General features: G+C 42.9%; 1 protein-coding gene across 2 annotated transcripts in view; it reads left to right on the top strand.

The window, feature by feature from the left end:
- The first annotated feature begins 196 nt into the window (after nt 1-196).
- The window catches only part of disp1 (dispatched homolog 1), a 115426-nt gene continuing 88732 nt past the window's right edge, over nt 197-26890 (top strand). The window contains exons 1-2 of one of the 2 annotated variants that reach the window (XM_084082680.1): nt 197-281; nt 6296-6383. The gene's annotated coding sequence lies outside the window, so the exon portion shown is untranslated. Of the gene's footprint in view, nt 282-6295; nt 6388-26890 lie in introns of both variants that reach the window. The other variant, XM_084082679.1, reaches the window with a different exon arrangement.

The following is a 26890-nucleotide window of genomic DNA, read 5'->3' as shown; positions in this document are numbered from 1 at the left end:
ATGAAAATGTTTGAGAACCACCGGTTTAAACCACGTTAGGTCACAAGCCCAAATAAGCAACTAAACTTTATAAACAAGCCCCCCCAAAAAACGCCAATATTTACAAGCCCAAAGTCGCTTATAACAAGCGGACATGGCAACCCTGATTTCTTACCTTCTCCTGATGGAATTCCAGTGCAAAAAGGAGAACTGGCTGCGCAGCTGCTGCCCGACACCAGCCCACCCAACATGGTCTGATGCCCCTGATGGTGCGACATCACATCACCAGGACACAACACAAAGTAAGGGATTCCATTCCTCGCTTTCATTCTGTGAGGCCGTTTATCACGCTTGCTTGAAATACCGCAGTACTTCTGGCGTGCCGGATGAGTGCTACGTTTGGTTGGAAATGCAGCTGTTTGTTGCCCAGCTGTTTTATGGTCATCGAGGCTAACATTAGCTCGTTAGCGACTCGGCTAACGCTCAGGGTTGCCATGTCCGCTTATTATAAGTGCATTTGGGCTTGTTTATCCTGTAAAGTAGCTTGTAAATATTGATCTTTTTTTTGGGGCTTGTTTTTAAAGTGTGGTTGCTTATTTTGGGGCTTGTTTCATATTGTCTTTTAGTGGTTCTCAAACATTTTCAAGTCAAGGACCCCCAAAAATGTACATGTATTTGTCCGCGGACCCCATCTGAAAATATGTTATGTCAGGGACCTCCCCCTATACAAGATTTGTGTTGTTAAAATGTTTCTAAAAACATACCACATTTGTGTCATGTTTCCCCCCCTTTAGCCTATATTTCGAAGGGCGAAGGGCTCGCTTCTTTTGGGCTTGTTTTCATAGACCTGGTTGCTTGTTTCTCTCGCAGAACCTGGTAACACTGCTAACATGAACTAATATCTCGCTGGATGTAAAGGAAGCACCTCTGACTACAATCGCTGTGTTTTGTGTTTTTGCAATGCTGGTCTGCTATGAGAATGACAATGTAATACCTGCCATCCAAAGTGCAGTAACTACGGGGGGGAAAACATCACTGAAAAATTGGTTTAAAAGTGATTCAACTGGTCAGCCAAATGAGATATTGGCATATACGTGATATTACAATAAATGTACATCTGTTCTCGAGGTACTTGTTCATCCCCTAAAATCACAAAGGCTAATTTGACCTTTGGGATACACATATAAGTGGGTGTGTCCAAAAACGTAGTTACTGCACTTTGGCTTAACATTTTTGAGGTATTTCCAATTTTATGTACTTTTGCTTCTACTCCACTGCATCTTTAGTTACTAGTTACTTTGCCTATAAATGTTATAAAACATACATTTACCACTTTAGCCATATTGTATACATAGACTATTTGAAAAAAGCCGATCTACAAGCTCACGCGTTGTGTGCTTGTAGGTCTGCTATTTTCAAACATTTTAGTACTTTCACTTTTGGTACTGTAAGTATATTTACTCAAGTAACACTTTGGACACAGGCCTTTACTTGTACAGACTACTACAGTAGTTTTATATTGTGGTATTGCTACTTTTACTTAAGTAAAATATCTGCGTACTTCTTCCACCACTGGAATGAGAGTTTTAGCTACCCATCAGATTTCATCAATAAACATCCCCTTGTGTGACCTTCTGTCGTTGTAGCCATGATACTGATACAAATGCATGATCAGCATGTTCTTCTGCATGAGCTCTGCACCTCATCTGTAGCCACATCTGCTTTTATGGATGTCTGCTGAAAACGAAGTTTTGAAACTGCAACTTTTAGCGAATCATAATCATGTAATAACCAGGGTGTAATGTGATGATGATTTCCTCCCAGCCTGAGATACCCTGGCGGTGGTATAGGCGTGATTCTCAACCATTTTCATTTCAAGGCCATGAACTTAGGCCATGGAGCCCCATTTGATAACATTTTCATCCCTGGGACCCCATATCTACACTGTAAAATCTGTGTTAATTTAACTCTCACAGACCTTTTACGGGTCCATTTTGTTCCTAACTAGCTCTCATTTAGCTAGGGACCCCCTGGAACCCCCTGAAGGACCCTTGGGGGTCCCCTTACGCCACTTTGAGAACCACTGCCCTATACGTACACCCACACTCACTCCTCGGCCATACAATAATGATGATGATGATGATGATGATGATGATGATAATAATAACTTATAGACATACAGTATATCCACACATAATCGAGATAATTCTTAAACACTGGGTGTGTTATCTTTAAACAATTACTTTAGGGTAGACATTTACAGCTGAGGAGATTTAAATGCTTGTTTTAATGTTAATCACCATCTAACTCAGCCAGTTAGGAGCTACTTTTAGCCTTAGATGTTTTATGAATATGGCCCCTGGAGCACACTTTCACCAGCTGGCAATTGTCAATGTAAAGCAATGGATCACTATTTAAGACTGCATGTACCATTAACAACAACGGGAAGCTGAATAGGCTTATCGGTTTTAATAGCAGTGTTATAACAGTGAACATTCCTACAGTTCTGTCACAATTCAAACACCCATTCATTACGGAATATTATGAACTTGGCAGTGAGGACACAAACAGGAAGCGGTCCATGGCCGCAAGCACAATTACGCTCTTTAAAACAGCATGTTCACTTATCTTCCAATCCAAACCATTATCAAACTTAGGCTATGTATCAGATTAAACACATGGGAAAGCATCCAGAAGCTGCTGCAAGACAAATAAGCTTCAGGGACAGACTTCTCAACGCTCTATTATGTCATTTTTCTGTGTGAATAAAATGTAATTTTGTCCAATCTTATCTATATGGTAGAGTATGTTAATACAATATAACTCATAAAATTGGGGTGGTTGTATTTGGTCTCCCTGCTCTTCTATTAAGACAGATTCTAGATCCCGGGTCTAGGTTGGACATGGCCTTTGACATCCTGTTTCTGTTTTTTTTTTTACCTGAATGTCAACTTCAATTTCTCTCCAGATCAAGCAGGCAGGCTCTATTAGCTCAGTGGTAACACCCCCCCCCAAAAAAAAAATCAGCACTTCGCTGGAGACCTTCATTCAAGTCCAGGGTAGAACAGGAAAGTCACATAGTGCAGCTTTAACAAATGGAAGCTGAAAATGCACTTATAAACATAATCAAATTAGGCATACTGGGTTCATTGTGTGTTAGCCCACAAGAGCTGGAATACAAATGGAACACATTCTACTGTACAAAGCTTTCCAAGTAGGTTTTTACTCGGGCATCTGAGGTGTGTATTGCAAAGCGATGGCTTCTCAACCATGTTGTGACGCACTCCTTAGCTTGGAAAGACGTACAGGGGGCCCATTGATACTGATCTATGCTACAATCGTGCTTTGAGCGAGTGGAGTGGGAGATGTTTCGGCACGCCTCTGGGAATAATGTCAACGAGTTCACAGACACAGTCGCTGGTTTTATCAGTAAGTGCATTGATGACGTCCTTCCAAAAAAGGCAGTTTGAATGTATCCTAACCAGAGACCATGGATTAACGGCCAGGTATGCACTACATGCACATAACGCTGCCTTCAGAACCAGGAACGAGGGGAGACCTACTACCCGCGTAGTCCTCCAGAGAAACGTCAGAAGGGCTCCTAAGGAGTACACGGTCAAATTGGAAGACCAGTTTAACGTCATCGATACAATGAGCATGTGGCAAGGCTTGCCGAAATGCAGAGAACCCCTCTGCCTCCCTCCCTGGCGAGCTGAACACCTTTGACACCCAGTTTGAGGCCAACATCACCTATACCCACCAGCCAGTACCAGCACCCCCTGAGGACACTACCAGCACCTACGCCAACCAACCAGTGTCAGCAGCACCTGAGGAGACCAGCCCACGAATCGTCTCGGAGGCAGACGTGCGCAGACAGACCACAAACATAATAATGTTAATCACCTTGTCATAATAATGTTAATCACCTTGTCATAATATTGTTAATCACCTTGTCATATTGCTTATTACTAGTGCAATACAAGATGGATTTGGTTCAGTCGGTCCACATAAAATCAAACCGAGTTAAGGGTAAAAATGGTAAATATGCATGCTGCTTCGCAGCCACAACACAGTGGAAGGGCCAAAAGCCCTGAAAGTTTTAATTTCCCCATTAAGGTTTAAGGCTGACCTAAAAACATGGCTCCACGACCATTCAAATGGGACTTAGCCAAGTTCATTCCCTGGCTGGCCTCCCCAGGGTTGTAAACAGCTCACTCCCTGTGAGTGACATCCTCCATGTGCCGTAACCAGGCCCCCACCCCCTTTTTATATCACTATCATAAATTTAATCTGATTTAGATTTTCTATTGTTGTGTAGTTGCTTTTTGTTGCACTGTTGTTTTTGTCCCGTTATTTGAATGTTTAATGGTCCACAATAGAAACAAGCCTCTGGCTTATTGCGTCATCCATTTGGCGTGTGTCTAACTAGTTGTACTGCCTGCACCTTTAAAAAAAAAAGAATCAATAAAGTATTCAATCAATTAATCAAGCTGTGTGTAGCAGATAAATGGCGCTACCCATCTGTTTTCTGCGTTATACGACGCCCTGGAAGTTAAGAATAGGAAGTCACTAGGCTACCTCACACAGAGACCGGCGCAATGGTGCTGCTTGGGGAAGGATCGAAATACCCGAGTGACGTTGCTTAGCTCTTTGCCATTATTTTGTTGCTGGAAGTGTTTGTCTCACAGGCATTAGGAAAATAATCCCCTACTTATAGCTGCTCAGCGTCATATGAACGTGACCAGCAGCTCAATAGCCAACGAACAGTGTTTAGAATCATGAGTGGCAGAATGAAAGGCAAAGAGCACTAGGTCAATGGGTCAGACTGGAGCGGGTCATTTGGGTTTAGAGAGAACTACCTGGGATTACAATCAGCGCAGTTACACTGGACGTCTGTCATTTCTTGCAATTTATTTTATTAATAAGCAATATGCACATTTAACCACATGAGCCCTATTTTATACTTCGTTGTATGATGTTGACGCATTGGGTATTTAGCTGACATGCAAGCTCACAATCTGATGTGTTGTGAGCTTGTAAATCTGATATATTTGCTATTTTTTTGTAATTATTTTTGAACATTTCTGCCTATAATGACATTCCCATTATAGGGACGCCAGTTTCAAAGTTTAACCGGTAACAGAGTGCAGTCAGACATATCGAGAATATTACAGAGGGTTGCTGTTGTATGATTTGCACAGACCGGGTGCACCGGCTAACACACACACACACACACACACACACACACACACACACACACACACACACACACACACACACACACACACACACACACACACACACACACACACACACACACACACACACACACACACACACACACACACACACACACACACACACACACACACACACACACACACACACACACACACACACACACACAGAGAGAGTTACACATGCTATCCTGTGGCCTTGGGATGTCCTTCCCTAGCAGCCATACACCAAGTGGCCTTCCACTCCTCACATCGCTGTTCTGTCTGTCCACATCATTTAAAGTGTGTCCATGAACCAGACCATTGCCAAGGGAGCTCCTGTCAGCCTGTTTGCACAAGTACTGTCATGTTCTCCTTTTACTGGGGTGGGGAGTCGCTGTCAGGCAGAAGCATCTTTTCATGTTTTTGTTTGTGTGTAAATGAATGCCCTACCTCATCGTGAGCTCATAATATTGTGATATGTAGTTGTAAGCTTGTAATAGTGTGATTATGACACTTCACATATTACGATGTCCAAAATCCCTGACAATATCTAGTGCCATTTATCACAATATCTATATAATACCAATATATTGCCCTGGCACCACCTAGTTCACACTGCCGATGATTCAGTTTCTACTCATGTGTGAGGCCATTGTGTTGCAGAGAAACATTACTTAAGTACTTGTAAGCTAAGGGAGCTTTAGCTTATTGAGCCAACTACTTGAGGAGCCTTGCTGAAATCACTGGTAAAACTCTTCATAAAAGACAGATGGAAATGGGTGAACATTAAGAATGATGTCCATCTCTTAAATGAATCAGAAAAGGTTTGACTGCCCTGAACCTCCTCCAGTTTAAGAATGTTTAGCGTATGACATCACATTACGACAGTATGGATGGCTGACTACTACAACGTAGCCACTAGCCAGTCACCCATCACATGTAGCCGCTACATGTTGCAGAAACGTCAAAGCCCTGTTATACTTGCACGCATAGTCAATTGCCTCTGAGGTGTAGTTGAGTAGAAGTATTTGAGTACAGTACTTGAGTAAATGTACTTAGTTACTTAGTTATGTTTGTCTATGTGATTTTCTTATCAGGGATTCCAGGAGGTTGCGGTATGAGTTCACCCCATCGCTGTCAGCAAACAAGGAATCCTGAACCTAGAGGTTTTCCTCAGAATTCACAGTAAGTAAGTTCTGCATCGTTCAGTTATTCACATCACCTCCTACTGTCACTACTGCTACTCCTACAACAACTACTACTATAATAACAACACAATACCCTGAACTTAATTTATATTCTGTAGTATTCTGAAATACTTGCTTGCAATGTTCACATCTGACCACTAGGGGATGATCTGGAGCTAACTTTTGCAGACCACAGTTCAGTGCTCTGCTGTCATTTCAATTTTGTCTTTAAACAAAAAAACATTTTGCGTGAGCTTGTAAATAATTTTGGCCTTGATGAATTTGACCAATAAATTCGTTTCCTGACTTGTCCATGAATACAAAATTAAATGAGAGGACCAAATAAAGATGCGGACATAAAAACAGATGTTCTTGTGAAGTCAAACCCAAATTTGAGGAAGAAAAGGAGAGGGAGACAGGAAGGAATCTTTATGTATGTATATACACACACTATATCGTCTCTGTTGAGTGGAAACCTCATAAGTCCAAAACTGTTACTTTTCTCAATTAAAATTCAAAAATGGCAAAAGTAGCAGATCTACAAGCTCAAAACACGTCGCTTTGCGCCGTGTTTCAAGCTCGCAGATCTGCTACTTTTGATGCTTTCGTGTGACGCTGTAGTATGATCTAGTAGGTCACTAATTTACGGAAAAAACACAAAAAGTTAAAATATGAAGATAAGAGATTTCTGCCCGACAGCAACAATATACTAGGCTATAGTGCTTACCATCACTGCTCAAAAGGCCTTGAGCAAGGCATTGAACCTGAAGGCACTCTAGGGGAAACCACGCCCCCTCCTTCACTTCACCCCCTCCTTATCTCTCTGTATATCTCTCCCACTTGCTCTGAGTCTCACTTTATCAGAATTCTCTGAGTCCCTCCATCCTGGCCCCATGGCCCTTTTAGACAACTGTTTAGGACAGCTGGTCAAAACAGCTGCTTACCATCTCATTTTTGGCGCACTTCTATATTGGCACAAGTTTGCCATAGTGCCGCTGTATTGTATGCCAGCTTATCGCTTTCTAAATCAGTCCTTCTGCAATACTCATGTCCCGAAGTAACGTTCTGCACTCTGAAATCCAAGTTGAATGTTTTGTTTGGCCGTGTTTGTTAGGTTAACCTCTGGAGCATGATGCCTGAACATGGCCTTGTAGCTTACATCTGTTGCGGTCCACGCAGTTCTTCATCTTCGGCTAAAAGTCCCAATGAAATATTTGGTGGAAATTCAGATGGCCAATTCTGTTGACAATTATGATGATATCTATTATTTTTATTACACTTTTGTTCCCTTTACCAATCCCCATTCCATGTTGCTCATGGGTAGTATTACTCATCCCCATTGCCTCAAAAATGATTCCCACAGAATATCATATCACCCTGAGCATTAAGTCTACAAAGCCTTTTGTCCAGCTGCTTATTTCATAATCTCCCCCATTGTATTTTTTGGCAAGAAGCTAAAGAACATTTTACCTATTGCTGATGTGGGAGCACTTTTACTTTTTCCACAAGGGATACAATAATATACAATAGCTTTTTTCTTTCAGTAGTAGAGGATGAAAAATACGTCCATTTGATTTATTAAGCCATTTTTAAAACAATCGGTACTGACCAAAACCGTACAACAAATGGATGTAACTTATCATCATAATAGGATATCATATGATAATCATTTAATGTTACCTCTTTTTGTCCCTGTTTGCCCCTGTAAACTCACTGCTTCAAACTTGAACCAGAGTTTAGGGATCATGGCCAGTGCCCCCTTTAGCCCCGAATGACCTCTTGTCCAGTTGCTGATTTGATAATCTACCTCGCACACAGTTGTTAGTATTATCATAATTCATGTAGTCTAGCTATGAGCGCCATATCCTAACCTTCCCTTCTCCTGCCTCCACGGGGTGGCACAGGGTTAATCTCATTGGGGGTTCAGCGGCACCAAAAGGCATTGACTGCGCACTTGCCGCCTATAACTCAAAATGCTCCACTGATCCCTTTGATGCAGAGTTTAGAGAGGAAGATATCTCCGGGTTCTCGGTGGACCCCATGGCACCACCGTGCCTAATCTCCCTCTCTGTCTCTGCAGACACTTCAGACTGCTGTGGTTGTGTGTTTGTTTTCTTTTACTGCTGTCAGGCAGCATTGGACGGTGATTTAGGATAGAGAGAGATGCCTTCTTGGCGCTGGGAAGATGGAGTTTGTCACTGTCTCATGGCTCTGTTGTCAGGGATGACAAGATGTTGGAGTTGGACGTGGGCTAAAACGTTTTAGTTTCGGCGGAGATGAGATCTCAACCATGGACCCAAATTTGAGGAAACATTGTCGTTGCGCGAGCATCCTGTCTAATGAAAACATTCAAGTTTTTCTGTTGTTCTGTGGGTAGACAGGCCCCCCAACCCATCTTGCATGGCGGTTAATATCATAAGAAACATTGTTATGGTGTGTGTGTAGCAGATGTTGAGCTATGGTATGTTTTAAATAAAGACCTGATGTGTCAGTGATTGAACAAAACCAAATGATGTCATCAGAACGTTTTTCCTTTTTTTTCCTTCATACATTTTACACATTAAGCGGAGCTCTCAAGGCCAGTTACATGACACTTGAACATGACACATGTGGCGAGGACTGCACCTGCAAAGGTGTTAATTCATCCCTGAAAGGTTCCATTTGGTTCCATTTTTGGCATGCTCATAAAGAGGCCAAACAAGATTTGAATGAATGAACAGCTTTATTTCAAATCATTTTAAAAACAATAAACAACAAAACAAAACAAAAACTCAACAAAAAACAATAATTGTAATAATATACAGAAGCCCCAAAGGCAACATTAATTCAGAGTGCACAAATGGAACCATTTCTACACTGAGTTAAATGGAACCAAATGGACCCCCATTTCTACACTGAGTTAAATCAACAGTCAGGATCTTACAGTGTACTGTTGATCTGTGTGACGATCTAAAGATAGATCCTCCACTTTCGATTCTAAAATACATGCACCCCGCAACCAAGTTTCTATTCTCCATCAGAGAGCAGAACACCGAGCCAATTCAAGCTCTCCGTTTTTGATGAAAGTAGTTTTTTTTTTCTGTCCTTAATGGGAAACTACTTGGCCTTGATCGTTAAAAGGAAGGTTAAAAGGATTGCATAGTGCAGCTGGGTGAACGAAGCCACGTTTTGGAGACGGTTTCACCTCCAGGGAAAAAACTCATGTCACGCTTGTGTCCATAAACACAGGCGGCGAGGAAGCCCTATGAGAAAGATTGATAAAAAGGAAGATTGTAAAGGCCGTTTAAATTATTACGATTCATATAATGCAAACATGCGATCTGTGTACAAACAGATGAGTCTCATTTTATATATTATATACTTTCAATTAGTGTTACCTTACTACTTCTTCTGTATCTATGTACACTTACCTGTATCATCATATGTTTATTACTGCGGTGCTGCTATGACGACAAAATTACCTCAGGATCAATAAAGTTCCATCAAGTTCCATCTATCTATATATCCTTGCTGTCCGGCAGAAACCTTATCTCCATATTTTGGACATACGTATGAGGTTTCCACCCGACGGAGACGATATAACTGTACTTACAGTATATACACACATGCACAGCACACACACACACACACACACACACACACACACACACACACACACACACACACACACACACACACACACACACACACACACACACACACACACACACACACACACACACACACGTACAGTCTAAACGTGCATGCAATCCAGTGTCCAGCCATTAGATTTCTTCACATTCACTTTGACCTCCACTCACTGACAATTATTCTCCCCCTCCCCCCCAACGCTAAAGTGAATCTATTAAACGGACCATCTCCTGGCTGACACTTCTCCCTATCTCACAGGTTTTCTATAAATCACTCCCCGGCTTGATGAGGACTTGTTAAACGTCTCAAAAACGCTTGCATGCACATTTGTCCTTATTACTTGCGCTGGAAAAAAGACAACGCTCCAAATTGTCGTACGTTTGGCTATGCCAAGGGCGTTGCTCTTGCACGTCACTTTAGTGTAAAACCTTTTTTTAAAATATCAAATTCCCCTTCTGTACAGCTTCAGTTAGAATATGGTATGACACTGCCATGTCCTGTATTAAACTTTCCAGATAGAAGTGGAACAAGAGTTTCTTTTAGATTTTTACTAACCCTATTTTGGGCATACTGTATGTCATTATAGGCAAAATAATTATAAAATATAACTAGCTCACAGATTGTGAACTTGTTGATCGGCAATTTTCTCTATTCTTAGTATATACTGTAGGGCTTAACCCATTCAATCCGGGAACACATCTCTGTCATTTTAGATTTCTTTGGCTATTGAAAAATAGCCAAAGCCATCATGAAAATTTGTGCAAATCTTTGAATATATATTTTTTTAAAGCAAACATTCATAAAATGTTTTGTTCCAGGGACCTCCAAAAGCCAAGATTTGACTTACAAATGTTCGCTTTAAAAATATATATATATTCAAAGATTTGCAAAAAATCACGATTTAAAAAAAAATTTGCAGATCTACAAGCGGCACTCAGTGCCACGCTATGAGCTTGTATATCTGCTATTTTTGAATAGCCAAAGAAATGACAGAGATGTGTTCCCAGATTGAATGGGTTAAGTGACTAATGTCACTTGAGTGGGATGTCTCACTGTCAAAAATTATGCCCTGATACCTTTCTCTCAGACTGATCAGGAATCCTTTCTCGTATAGGGCACATGCTGGATCAATCCTTAATCCTCTGGCCTGATTTGCTGATTCTCCCCGATTAGCTTGATTATTGCTGTTGTCTGACTGTAGCCGGGCTTGGGGTCTGGGTCTTGGACCCGGGGTCTGGCATGCGGATGAGACAGCCAGGCAGCCATGAGCATCACCAGACCCAGGCATGGATCCTATCATGGGCATCTCGGAGGCTATTCATCACGTCGGCTCCTATCTCAGCCTCTTTATGGACCTCGTAATTGAAAGCAGGCTCCCTGATAGGGGCCTTTTTTCTTCTCTTTTTTCCCCCCATTTTCCCGGGGCCTGGAGATGGGAGGAATCGATAGCCTCAAAAGTCATATGTGAAATATTACAGGCTCTGACCATTACACTCTGCTCTCAGCTATTTGACCTGGCTAGGGCCCCATGGAGGAAGAAGAATACGAATAAGAAGAAGTAGAAGAAGTGCCCGGTTGGAACAACGCGCCTCTGCTGTCTTTGGCATGGTATCTCAGGCCCTGGAGCCTCGCTATCTTTGTGGGCCTGTGCTGCAGCTGTCACTGTTTGTATATTTGATATACTGGGGGGTATGCTGGAAAAGAAGCAGGTGTTGTGTATTAGTTCCACTATTTTACCCCCTCCTCCTTTCTCGTTTACCCTCCCCGAAATATGTGGACTGGAGTCAATAGAGTTGTCAGAGCGCATTATTGTAATATATGGCAATCTGACTTTTAAATCGAGCATTGCTACAAACCCGCCACCTTCCCGGTTTTCCTGAGGAAAAGAGAGGCACGGAGAGTTAAAAAAAGAACAGAAAAATGAATAAATGCATTTCAGGTGGACTGAAGTCAAAGGGAGATCAGAAAGAGGGAGAATGTCTTTGAACATTGACTTTTCCCCCTCCTGCCTTCTCTTTTCAGCAGGTTACCTCAGTCTGTATTAACTTTGTAGATTTATCAATCCCAGATATATATGTTAAGCTGTTTTAACCTTTTATGTCACGTATTCTCAGTATTGACTACACAACCTCTGTGTTATTCTTATAATCTCATACCCTGACATTTGTTTCAGTCCAGTTTGGAGCAATGACAATACTTTTTCTTTTTCTTTTTTTATACAGGGTAGCTATAAAGTTCAAAAGATCAAAATGTGAGCTGAACCTAAACCTGCTCGAAAACCCACATAGACTTGGATTTTCTTCAAAACAACATGTCATCCTGATAGACTCTTAGGTCCCTCGCTCTACTCTCGGACTGTAGAGCAGCCAATGCTACTGGGCTTACTTCACTTCAGCAAGCCCCGGGGTGAGCGTGTTGCTTGACCGAATCCACCCTTTTTGCTGTTTACCTCCCCAGACTGATCCCCAAAGACAGGACTCTCATCCCCTCCCACAGAGAAAAGCCTCATTAGGGTTTGTTGCACAAACTGGGGAATGCTGACTGACCAAGAGAGCGAGCCAGCGCTCCTCTTCCTCTTCTGGGCCGTCCCACCCTGGGACACATGTTTCAGGCTGTGCCTTGACCCCGGAGCTCCCTGCCTTGTCCAATCATATTTGTCTCATGTGCCTCCCAGCCAGGGGCTCGGTTACTCCTGGTCCAACCTGAGACATGTATGCATAATGCGTCTCAAGGCTTTGATATGTGGAGTTGTGGACAGCTTGTTGAGGCAACTGAGAGGGCTGACTTTACCCGCAGAGAAGATGGCAATGAGAGATTTCAGATCTCAGACTCAATCTTATCCACAGTTTAACCCATTAAGACCTGAGGCCAAATCCACAAAATGTCTTCTGAATCTAAACAGTTTTTTGAAAAAACCTATGTTGCTATATCAGTGGTTCTCAAACCTTTTCATCTCAAGGACCCCCAAAATTATATGTATTTGGCCACGGACCCCCATCTCAAAATATTTTGTTCCAGGGACCCCCAGAAGCAAAGATTTGAGTTACAAATGTTCGCTTAAAAAAATATATATATTCAAAGATTTGCTCATAGTGCGGCACTCGGTGCCGCGCTATGAGCTTGTATATCTGCTATTTTTGAATAACCAAAGAAATAAAAAATGACACAGATGCGTTCCTGGATTGAATGGGTTAACCTGCTACTCAAGTACAGGATAGAGTTGCACCAGTGCACCACAGATGCATTCTCAGTGTTCATTTTACACTCTTTGAGTTAAATCAACACAGGTAGATCATGTAACGGGGAATTTCTGAGGTTTATTTCAAACCAGGTTGTCGTGGTTGTCACATATAAACTAGTCTGGCCACCAGGCCTGCTACCCACATGGGTAACTTGTCGAAGCAGTTGTAAACGGGCGGTGTCACCTTCAGCTGTGATTAGAAATGGCGTTTAGACCACCCCAGAAAATGACGTACATGACATAATGAATTACATTCAACACAAATATCATGAAAAATGCTTTTTGCAATTATGTAGCTTTGCGGGAAATTGCCCATCCTCATTGCCTCATTATGGTGCCTGTGCGTATGGTGTTTTTAATATTTTGGCTGGTTGTCATGGTGCTGTGTTGGCCTATATAGGTGAGTCATGCATAACGTGCAGAACAAACACAAACACAGAGGCAAAGGTCTTCTTTTGATCTGCCATCAATCGATCTGTCTGTCTTTTCTCTCTGTCCCTACCTCTCTTTCCTTGCTCCGTCTGTACTTTTTTCTCTCGTTCCACCATTACTTCCTTCCCTCTGCCCATCATGGGAGTGCAGGAAGACAGCTGGACTGTTCACGGGTACAGACTGGCACCATCTCCCAGAGAGGAATAGGGCTGGGCCATATCGCGATTATTTCCAACTTTCGCCTCGATTACTATCAATGAACGATACAAAATAAATAAATAGTGAAAATAGATCTACAAGCTCACAATGCGTTATGTTGTGAGCTTTTGGATCTGCTATTTTCGCATGCCACCATTGTACAACAAAGTATAACACAGGGCTGAATCTGATGTGTTTAGGGGGAGCCATTGGCCGAGTGATTAAGGCGCATGCCTTGGGGAAAGGCGCGTTCGAAAATACAGCCCTGAGCGGCAGTGAGCGCACTGGCCAATACAAACTAATAGGCGAGTGTGCTCCGGTGCGTAATTTCCAAACGCACCCATAGGCTTCCCCCCGCAGCTGCGCGGTCATATTCCTCTCATGTTTACTAACAGGAAACCTGTCTATGTAGACTCTGATGCAACCGGACAGCGAGTCCCGGATTTGGTTCCCGAGCCCGGCAGACCTTTGCTGCATGTCACTCCCCAACTATTTAATTCCTATTAATGCCTATTCAATTTAGATTATTACAATTTTTGATTCTAACTTTTTGTGTCGATTCGTTGATATAGTCGTAAGAAATACAAACGATACTGCTTCTCGATTATTCAATTACCCTACATGAGCAAGATTAAGGAGGTTAATGGTAATAAATATCGGTTTTGATATATTTTCGGTTAATTGCCCAGCCCTAGCCTGACGTCATCCTCAGCAGTGGGTACGGCCTGGCACCATCTCCCTGAGAGGCATACTTGAAATGCATGCCCCGCATTCCTCCCTGGCGCGGAGAGGACTCTGACCATCAGTTCTGTGGAGATGAGATGAGTGGATGAGACAGGTCACACCCATACTTGACCGCTTGACTTCAATCTGCGGGCTGTAATGGAAAGTCTTTTTAAGCCGAGGATTTGTCTAAGAAGAGTGTGGTATGTTAAGGTTCAAAGAAAGAGAAAGTAGAGCATTGCAGCTGTGTGCGCACACACACACACACACACACACACACACACACACACACACACACACACACACACACACACACACACACACACACACACACACACACACACACACACACACACACACACACACACACACACACACACACACATATAGATTATTAATATATTTAAGTGTATTTAACAATATAACATGATTCAGCATTTTTTTTACACCAGACTGCCAAACATTGGGACTACTGTACTTGATCTGATCTTCATTGAAAAAAATATATCACCAAGTGGGGGTCTGCGCACACACACACACACACACACACACACACACACACACACACACACACACACGTGTGCATGCGTACATACGGACACAAGCAAGCAAGCACACACAATATAAATACTTAAAATCACTATCTAGCAGTCTCGTGTATGTCCACACGTGTCCATTTATGGCTGTTTTAATGACATTTATGATCTCACAAAATGCTTGTATTCACGCACATGTCCACACACACACACACACACACACACACACACACACACACACACACACACACACACACACACACACACACACACACGCAACCTACACATAACAGACACAGTCGTCTGTTTTCCGTCGTCTTTCTCTCGTAGAAAAGGTCCTGTGAAGTCCTGCTCTATAGCAGCCCATTAGCGTTGAATGGCTGAAAGGCCTCAGCCCCACAGGAACTGATGGGAGCCAACGTTGAGTAATGGTGGACATATGGAATATGTAACTCAGCAGTGCTGAGTCCCGGGAGCTCTCAGCACCTTACTTACCTCTCTTTTCCAAGCAGAGTTTTCATCAGACTTGGTTTCAGTCACTTACTAGCTTACTCGCACTTTGATTTTCCCCTAAAGAAAGGTCGGGGTTAGAAACATTGATTCTACAACACGTGTATTAGAAGACAGTTTTTTTTCTATAACATTGTCGGAGGGAGTCATTTACTGTAGAGTCATTTTTCTTACAGTATTGACTGAAATTGGAAAACATGAGCAAAGCAAAGATGTACTGAAGATAATCAATAACCTAGTAAAACTCTGTTCTTGGGTGATAAGCAGCACAAAAAACTATAGTGAGGCACAAACAGAGAGATGGAGAGAGAATAAAATACAGTGTGAGAGAGATCCCTTCCCTTCCCACAATAATGCTCCATGTTTGCAACAGGTGCTTGTTAATGGGGACAAGGTTGCATTTCTCTAAATAATAACTGTTAGCTTTTGCTTAAAACAGAAAGGCTAGAGATTTGTATGGAAATTAATGACAGCTGTGGCTGGCTGGTGAACCTGTTAGTTCTATTTAAAAACATCACCAAGAATCTTAACATTGTGTTCCGTTCATAGTGTATTTTGTGCTTAAATTTAACTATCTGGGATGCGACACAATTTAATTGGCTGTTGCAATCTGATTTCATTTGCCAGTGATGTGAAGGGCTGCCAAAAATGTATCATGTGCTGAAAAACAGACTTTGTCTGTCTAGTTGGAAGAAGCCTCCCAGAGATCTTGCCTGCTGGCTTTAATTGCAGCTAAAGCATGGACACACGTGGTGTCCGGCTCAGTCATGCTTGGAAACAAGCCACCAAACCAAAAGCCAAACGCTGGTTAGTTGTGGCTTGGGTTGGTAAGACTGTCGACACTGAGTTAAAACGGAACTGAAATAAGATGAGGGTGGGGCCATTTTGCTTATTTTCAGCGTTATCAATGTTTTGGTTTGGCCCAGTCTTCATTAGTCAGCACTCAGCATTGTGGTGACTGGACAGTATCCTCTCTTTTCATCTAGTTTTGTTAGTGGAAACAAGCTTCAGCAATACATCAATATAAAAGCAGACATGACTACTAAAAGACTTGTAGAAAGATGACTTCAGTACTTGGACAGAGGTGCTGTTTTGCGTTGGAATTACTTCTTCTTTTTTTTTACTTAATACATTTTAAATCCTCTCTTCCCTGAAAACCCCTGCTCTCAGCTGACCTATTTCTATGAAACCGACATTATTTGTCAATCTCCATGCCTGCATTATTAACGCCCTAATGGCATTTGGGCATACAGTACCACAGAGACCCATTAGTACCTGAGCACATGCCCAGTGATATCAGTTCAGAGGTAGCACGTATGGGAAAGCTGGACCTTAATGACGGCAGATGGAGAAGTGACTCAACTACCCCTACAGAGAAAAGAGACCTTTTCCTCTCCTGGCTGGACCCATCGTGTGATACGTTCAGCTGGCCAAATGCGTGGATTGGAATAGTGGGCCACAGTTGAACTGTTCTATGAATGAACATTCCATGACATGATTTGCACTGGACCTTGGAACCAGGCGAGCCTACAAACCTGTGGGACTTTTAATAAAGTGCAGAAAACTGCATATTGGGTCGATAAAACGTATTTCCACACCGTGCCAGTATGTGTTTGAGGCCAAGTATCAGCACTATATTGGAAAGCCAAATTGGCACCTTATGCATTGGCGCTGCAGTTAAAAATCCCTTCATGAACATGCTTTAGACTTTAGAGACTAACTTGGATAGAGCTTCCTTCCTTCCTTCCTTTCCTTATACTTCCTCCTCTTCCCCTTTCTTTCTATGGACCCTTCAAATTTGCAATATAAAGAATGTCTAGAATTATTGTGAGGATATCATTTGTTGGTTGGGCTGTCACGATTACAAATTTAAGTTGACGATTTATTGTCACTCAAATAATTGCGATTAACGATTTAATTGTGTGTTTGACATTGGAACATTGGAACATTATGAAGCCTTTTAGGCTTCATATTTTTTTGCTCAGGGTAGATATGACAAATAACTGAAATATACTAAGAAATTATTGACATATTTGATCATTTTTATACATGTAAAAAAGCAGAAATAGCTGATCTACAAGCTTGTAGATCTGCTATTTCTGCTTTTTTTATATTTGAAAATGTGTGAAAATCTTTCAACATGGAAACGATTATGACGGTTATGAAAAATGTATTGCGATTAGATGAGTATGTAATAATTGTCACAGGCCTATTTGTTGGTACTGATTGCAGATCAGAGAGGTACAGTGCTTCAGATTGTCAGCCAGGTTATCATGTTACATACACTCTGTGCCTGGGGATGAGATGCACCCGGCCGGGACCACGAATGTATTGTGTGTACACATGATATGAGTATATTATGATTCAGTCCCAATAGAACCTCGCTCCTCAACCTTGAGTTACACTTGGTTGAGCGCAGGTGTCGCACACTGATTATACAAGCTCAAATTGCGACACATTGTGAGCTTGTAGATCTGATATGCTTGCTATATTCATTTATTTTGGTATAAATTAGACTTTAGCCTACTCTTGAACCATATCCCTTCAGGCTTTCCTGCTGCATATCCCGGGGAGGAAATTATAAAAGGGAGTGGACTGACCCAACAAGAATGGACATTGTTTGAAGCCATAATATTATAACAGTAACACAGTAACGTATAACAGGGTCTCTAATGTCATTGCAGTGATGTAAGTCATTTAGGTATTAAAAACTAGTTTCCTTATTATCTTTTGGTATTTCAGATGTAGCTTGATCTGTCTTGTTGGCTGTGCTGGGCTGCTGTCACCAATCGGCTTAGAGTTGAAGCATTTTTAAAGGAAAAAGCACTGGTTAGGCGATCTCTGTATCTGTTGGTCTCTCTGTCACTCATTCTCTCTCTCTCTCTTCCTCTCTTTCTCTTTCTGCTGTGTTCCTCCTGAAAGGCGTCCAAGAGTCTGAACCCTTAATTCAATAACAGATAAATTGAAAAAATGTGCAAATGTAAGCTGTATTTTGGGCTTGCTAGCCAGAACTTTTTTGGGAGTGGATTTTGAACCCCCCCCACCTCACCCTTCCTTGCTCACTCTCTCTTTCTCACCCCCCGACTTAGGCCCCATGTCTTTCTACTCTCTCTCTCTCTCTCTCTTTCTCTTTCTCTTTCTCTTTCTCTCTCTCTCTCTGTGTAAATCTTCGTTGAGTTCCATCTGCTCGCTTGGCTCGGAACCGTTAAGAAACTGTTCATTAGCCTGACACAAACCAGAGAGTGCTGCAACGGGGGGAGGCGCACCCAGAGAGAGGGGGGACAGAGACGGGGAGAGAGAGAGAGAGAGAGAGATGGAGAGAGAAAGAAATGGAGGGAGAGAGATGGAGGGGAAAGAGTGCAAGTTTTGGACTGGGCCCAAGCAAGTGACCGTTCTGTTGATTGTGTCACCTTAATAGAGCTGGATGGATAGATGGAGAAATCTCTCTCTAACCCCCCCATCCCTTTTTTTGTCTCCGCCAGGCCGAAGGCGTGGCAGAGACTATGTTTTGCACCCTGGCCGTCCATCCGTCCGTGAGTGTGTCCGCGAGCGAAACTGTGCACACACTCTCCCTGGTCGCCAGAGCAGAACCTATGCCCCCAATTCTTAAGAACGGCCTGTTATAGCGCCACCAGGAGGTCGAATTTGACCGCCTGGTAATGTACAAATTTGCGTGATGTCCAAACATCACACAAATTGGTACACAGTATCTCTATATAGTCATTAAACAAAATGGGTCTATTCTATTCTATGGGTCTAAACTATTCTTTTGATATTACTCCTTCAGATTTTATCAAAAGTTCACGCAAATCGGTACACAGTATCTCTATAGTCATGTGATCAAGACGGATCTGTCCGATTTTTCATATTCCAGCCTGATTGGCTAAGATTGCCATCTAAAGTTTGCACAAGTTTCTTGTTTTGAACAAAATGCCTCAAATCATGAACGCAGGTCCTGACCTGGCGGAGTCTCCCAATGTCTCCCTCCCTCCCTTCCTCTCTCTCGCTCTAATTCTGATTCCACTTTGACGTACAACGGTGTCTGGTGCTAAAGTTGGTAGATCTACAAGCTCACAACGTGTCGTGGATGTGATGCGTTGAGCTTGTATATCTGCTATTTTTGGTTCACAACACTGCCGTATGGTGGAGCATAAAATAGACATAACTCCCCCTCCTTTACTCTCGCTCTCCTGTTCCTACACGCCTCTCTCTCTCTCTCTCTTTCACTCTCTCTCTTTCTGTTCTGTCTCTCCTCAGAGGAATACTGGTTTAGATAGCAGTAGCCAATGTTTTCGCGGAACTTCATTTTTTGATTCAATAGCGGTTTGGGGCCGCGCGTTTAATTACATTAGCTGTGACCTAGATGTTTGTTTTACATTTTTCAGAGCGTATTACAGTGTGATTGATGAGGGAAGCAGTCGTTTTCACTCGGGTTAGCCAGACGATTTCATATCGCACTTAGATGTGGGATCTTTGATTGACGAAAACCGCACTCAGTCAGTGGCAGCATGCAGGTTCGATAAGGCCCATAGATATGCGCACACACACACACACACACACACACACACACACACACACACACACACACACACACACACACACACACACACACACACACACACCAGTATGCATTCAAAAATACACACACAAGCACCGATGCATGCATACGTACAAAACACATGCTCAAAAACATACATGTGCACGCCCCAGAGCCAAGGAAACATTTGGCTTGCATTTCCTCTGCTCTTTCTTTGGTGGGTTGCTGTCGGAGGGGAGGAAAGGGGGGGGGGGGGGGTTTGGGGGGCAGATTGAATAGTAGCTCATGTGGGAAACACTACATCAAAGCTCTCTGTTTTTAGTACAGTGCTGAACTGATGCTCATTTTGTTTTGGATTCCTGGTGGACCCAACAGAACAGAACAGTCGAGGAGGCTGTATTTGATGCTGGCCAGTCTCCCGTCTACTGGGCTGTGGGGACTCAGGGGTTCTGGTTCCTGTGTCAGGATATATTTATTAATTGGGAGTCCCTGGAGTGTTGGCAGCTCTTCAATCCATATTATGTGGATGTTCTGGTTCTCTTATAAAATGATTGTTTTGGGGCGGGGGGGGGGGGGGGTCTACAACAGCACATCTGAGGAGGGTTCCTTTCCTTGGCTCGCTCTCTCCTTCTTACACGTGCCAATCCATCCAATATAATTCCATTTATTTCCAATTCTCATTCCTCATTTGCCTCATCCTTCCTGGATAATTTAATATGGCATTTCTGCTCCATTAGACAGTATAAATTAGGAAATATTGGAGACTTAAGGTCCATACCGCTATCAGCACATGTCATTATTAACAGCTTCAGCTACAGTATATTGTACATAAACATAGAAAATAGCGAAAACTTTATTAAAATGTTGCAAAGCATACCTTAATAATTTAGTCAATATTAGCTAAACATCATTAATAATTAATGTGATGGATGTTTGAATTTTGTTTCTATGATAACGTAACTTTGACATAAATGAACCACACAATGCAATTTATTCTCAAGAAAGTCTCAAGCCCCTGCAAGTTGGTTTTCATACCGTACTGAAATGAATGGAAACCAATGGCATCCTGTAAAATGATACAAACTGTATGCTTTGGAAAATGTTTGGTAGTAATGGCAAGTATACCGTCATAATAATCAATGGGCTAAACATGCCAGATTGCTGGGATGGTTCTTTTCAATTCCTCAATTAGCTGGGTGCCTCATCTTGATTTCTCCAAGAAATTGGCAGTGTTAGTGTAGTTAGTGTTAGTGTGAAATCTCTGCACGTGTGCGTGCACGTGCATGCGTGTTTCTTTCCTCGAGAACCACAGTACCGATCGAGTTCAAACTCGGAACGCATATCTCCGAGGACCGAAGGGAGTGCGTGAAGTCGAATCGGCGGTTGTCCCAAAACCACCAATATGCCCATTTATTGGCATATATGGAATTCCGGTTGTCCAGAACCATTTTCCGACTGCTATGCTTACGGGCATATACAGTACAGAGCCTTAGCATTATACTGACTTCAGGGATCTCCATATCCGGGCATTAAAGGGACAAGTACAGACGGATACAGAGATCTCCATATATGGACATAAAATCGACACACACAGACAGACAGACAGACAGACAGGTACAACGGGTACTCTGACAAAGGGTACGAAGGGTATAGCATGACTGGGTGGGGCATGCAGTCCCAACTTGCATCGTTCCCGACAAATGCAGATTGAACACATTGCAGTGTAATGATTCTTCAGTATTTGCTGGGCAGTGGCATGTTTCAGATTTGTACATTCGTCTATAGACTAGTTCTGAATCCATTTTAAAAAAAGTTTGTTTTGTTAGATAAGAAGGACAGACAGATTTTTCCCTGCCTTCTTCGGAAACAGTAGCTTTTTTAAAACATGGGGCTTATGGCCAAACTGATTCTTTTGTCTTCATGTGTACTCACTGTACTGTATGTGTTTATTACTGCAGACATAAAACCTCACTGAGGTGAGTTTTGATGTCTGCAGACTTTTCTCTTTTGTTGTCCTTGACAGGACAGCTGTGTTGAAAACCTGGATTCTCTGTCTGTTGCAGGAATGTGGCTCATCTAATGTAGAACCTTGGAGACATTCTGTTGTCAAGCACTGTGTGTCAAGGAGAGTGTGTGTGTGTGTGTGTGTGTGTGTGTGTGTGTGTGTGTGTGTGTGTGTGTGTGTGTGTGTGTGTGTGTGTGTGTGTGTGTGTGTGTGTGTGTGTGTGTGTGTGTGTGTGTGTGTGTGTGTGTGTGTGTGTGTGTGTGTGTGTGTGTGTGTGTGTGTGTGTGTACAGAGGCCAAGCATATTCATACAAACTGGGTTCTTCTTCTGTTGAACATATTGCTCTTTGCAAGCATCTAGAAGATTCTTGAGTGTTGCTTGTGATTTAATTTGTGTGAGACTCTGAGTAATGAGTATAGAAATATTGTGTGCGTTGTCATCAGTCCCTGTGTGTGTGTGTGTGTGTGTGTGTGTGTGTGTGTGTGTGTGTGTGTGTGTGTGTGTGTGTGTGTGTGTGTTTAAGAACAGGCCTGGTCTCTGTCAGCCATCTGGAATAGCAGGGCAGGCCTGACCTGAGCCGTGCCATCCCTCCCGTTACTGTAAACACAGCAGGTTTTATGGACCTCAGGAGACTCCGTACTATACAGTCCTTTAGGCCTCTTCCTCTGTGGCGCTTCACCGGCACGGCTTTCTTGTGATTTGTGAAGTTGTCTTCAAGGGTCAATCACATTCTCATTCATTGTGTGGCTCTGGATTAGGTTGGAGGTATGGTGATTCTCAATCTGGGATCCCATCTTCAAAAAAAGGGTATTTTTTCATTTTGGGTGGTGCTGCTTTACGATGTGAGCGTATAGATCGTCTATGTTCACTATTCATTGTGCGATGAAATATGTAGGGTTAAACATGATGATTAGTCTTAAGTATAAAAATGCAATGTAAGTTAAGTCCTATATGCTTAGTCATACTACGAATCGTGAAGATAGCCTATATAGTAGCTTAGAGCTTGTAGCTCTATTTTTATTTTATTAAAAAAAAATATATAGAAACTTTGGTGTATTTGAGTTTAGTTCACATAATGTTACATGTCATTAAATTAGTAGAAATAACACTTTCAATTAGTTGAGTAATAAAAACAACAACCAAACACCTGTTTTGTTCAGGATCACTAAAATAATGAGTATTATTTCTGAGGGTGCTTTCAGGTCGTGCACCTCCGCTCCGCCCCCCTCCTTTTCCTTATTATCCATCCTCTGTTTCCGGGCAGAAACAGAACGAGTTTTGTCTTTGTAACGATCAGTTGGGCCTTAAAAACATTTTTAAATCCTAAAGCTTCCAGGTCGGGTCACTGCCACTTCCCCTCTGGGGGTCAACTTTTAAGTGGCACAAGGCGCGCTACTGTAGCTAACCACAAGGATTTATTGGGTGCATCACCGCGGGGCCCGAGGACCCCGGGCCGGGTCCATTTGTTGACACCAACCAACCCCCCCCCCCCCCCCCCCCCCCGCAGGTGTTGCGGACCTCTTTTCTTTCGTCCTTGCGTTCTCTTTTTCCCCTTCCTCCTATTATAGCTGTTGATGGAAGGCAGCTGGAGGTGCTTGCTTCTTCTCCTGTGGTTGTAGCTGAAAGGAGGGTTCTGTTGGTGTTGAACCCCCACCCTCCCTGTGCCCCCCCACCCATATCCCTCGTCCTCCTCAGCTGCCACTCGCTGCTCTGCCCGGAAAAGTCTTGGGCATAAAAGCTTTGGTAATTACATTGATCTTGAGGGGGCCCTTATTTTTTTTAACAACCTGCTGACGCGCTCGATCACGTTTCGCCGTGGCCCTCATTTTAATGGCCCCTGTGTGTTTTGCATATTCCAAGTTCACGTCCAGCCTGGCGCGCACCGCTCAGATTCCTGCTAATTGGGTTTTTTCACATGGCTCTAAATGACAGGGTCTATCCCTGTCCCAAAGGAGTGAAGAAGGAGGAAGCAAAGAAGAGGAAGAATATGGAAGATGAGGAGGAGGAGGTGGTATACCGAAACCGATATTTAGAACCAATAACTGACTTAATCTTGCTCATGTAGGTTAATTGAATAATTGAGAAGCAGGTTTTTCCCCCTTTTTTCCCTCTTATAAATCAACGAATCGGCAAGAAGAAATTCTTATAGATTTCGTATAATCGAATAACTTGATTAGTCCGATTAACCACATAATCCTGTTTTATACTAGCAAGGATATAGATCTGCTATTTTCGCCACTTAAAAAAGAATCGTTCACTAATCGTAATCGTGGCAAAAGTTTGAAACAATTGCCTAGCTGCAGGAGCTGGGTATTGTTAACTGGTTGAGTCAGAGTCACAGATTGGAGATCATCAGGGACTCCCGAGGTCCAGATGTTGACACCCCCCCCCAACCTCACGTGAACTCACGTCTCTATGCGCAACCACTTAAACACTATATACTTTGTTGTATGTCAAATCTCATCTACAAGCTCGCCACTTCCAACGCACAAAACAACGCATCACATCGCGTTGTGAGCTTGTGGATCAGCTACTTTAATGGTACGTTTTGCATATGACATGCCCAGAATAGGGACACGATGGTTCATGTGGTTAATTAGGCATTACGATGCCAAGACCATGGCATCAGAGAGCCCTGGGATAAAACTGTCTCTATCATCACCATCATCCGCACATCCTCTCTCTGTTGTGTTTTCCTCTCATAAGTACAGGAAGCCATTATAAGGCCTGCCTTATCCAAGGACCCCCCAACCCCCCAACACACACACACACACTCCGTCTTGAGCCCCTCCTCCATCAGATCTTCGGTCTGGTTTGAGTGAACGCAACAGCGGGGTCGAGCTAATGAGCTCGACTGCGATCCAAGAGCCATGCCATCTATAGGCATTCACCAGGGCATGTGCCAAATACCAGACACCCCCCAACACAAGCTGGGAATAGGTGGGAGGGGCGCGGCTGACGAAAACATTCAAATCGGTGCCTTAAATCTCCTTGGACCTCCTTATTTGAGGGAGTGTTCTGTATGTACAATGACTTGCCAGCTGATAAGGAGCTTTAGCCTGTGCCAATGTGGAAGGCAGCCATCACAAAGGAGGATTCATGTCAGGCAACGGAACAGCCCACAACGAGCAACTTAGCGGCCTCAAGATGGACGATGGGGCTGAATGAAAGTGAGAGGGTGAGGGATGAAGACCTTTTATACTGTGAACACTCACTCACCTTCCCCACTCCTCTGGTTCCACTGTTAAGTCCCTTTGCCAACACAATCACTGACTCATGTGCTCCTATGCACGCACACACACGCACTCACGATACACACACACACACACACACACACACACACACACACACACACACACACACACACACACACACACACACACACACACACACACACACACACCACCCCCTTCTCCTCTCTCAGCAGCCCCTCGGCGTGAGAGGTCAGTGTTGTGTTCCAACAGGCTGACCTCTGGTAATGAGAAGGCAGGTTTCGCAGGCGACCTGGAAGCGCTTTGTCCAACCCTCTCCTGGGAACACAAACAGTGCCCGTACCAAGGCACACAGGAACAGCTGCAAGAGGGCGCCGAGCAGCGGCAGCAACCCCGCCCCCACCCGTATTACACACACACACACACACACACACACACACACACACACACACACACACACACACACACACACACACACACACACACACACACACATACATTCTCACCCTCTTCTCATTTGATCGGAGTAGTGTCATTCGGTGTCGGTGTCATTCCACTGCGTTCTTCCTAATGTTGATACTCGTTTCACTCGTTTAGGTTCAGAAGAAAGCCTGATGTTTCTCCTCTGTGAGCGACAGTCATGCTGGAACTCTTCATGGTTGATGATTTTCTACTGAAAATAACTTCTGTGAGCTTATGTCAAGGCTCGTCCGCTGTGCAAGGCAAAGGTGGTTCAGGACAGTGATTCTCAACTTTTTTTTAAATTTCAAGGATCCCCAGTTTGGCCCATGCATCAGGCCACAGTTACAGACCCGTAATGGGCCGTCCACACCAAACACTATAAGTATACCGTAACTATAACCATAACTGTAACTATTCTTTTGTTTTTATCGTTCTAACACAAGTGGATGGCCACACCACAACTGTAACAACGACAGTGGTGAACAATTTAGTTGAATGAAGTTAATGATTAATTTATGGATAATTTCACACACGCCAAACTTTCTCGCAGCTAATGATTCAAGTCTTTTATCTGGGATGACTTTTTATTCAGGGCAACTTTAAACTTACCCAGAAGAATAATCTCTTTGTGCTGTAATGATAATGAAGATGATTTAGTCGATGCTGCGGGAGGAAAAGGTGTCAGACCCAATATTTACCTCCATTCTCTTCTTTATCTGGAGAAGATTAGGGCTGATTATTAGATTAGAATGAATCAAAGACATCTAGAAGCCTGTTTTTCTTAGAATTATTTGGTATATATTTTATACATCAACACATCAACTAAATCAATTAGTCTGATTAACCACTTAAAGGACCTATCTTCGTATAATTGGTCCTCACAAATGCTCATGATAAAACTAAAACGGTAAAAACAAATTCTATTCGGTCTGTCTCATAGGAGGGCTGTGGACACTTCAGAAATCTGCCTACCAGTGACATCATCATTAGGGGTTTTTTTTAAACAAGATTTACATTTT

The sequence above is a fragment of the Gymnoscopelus microlampas genome, assembly GCF_963454915.1.
Source record: "Gymnoscopelus microlampas genome assembly, chromosome: 16".
NCBI lineage: Eukaryota > Metazoa > Chordata > Actinopteri > Myctophiformes > Myctophidae > Gymnoscopelus > Gymnoscopelus microlampas.
This window is presented reverse-complemented; position numbering and strand designations above follow the sequence as displayed.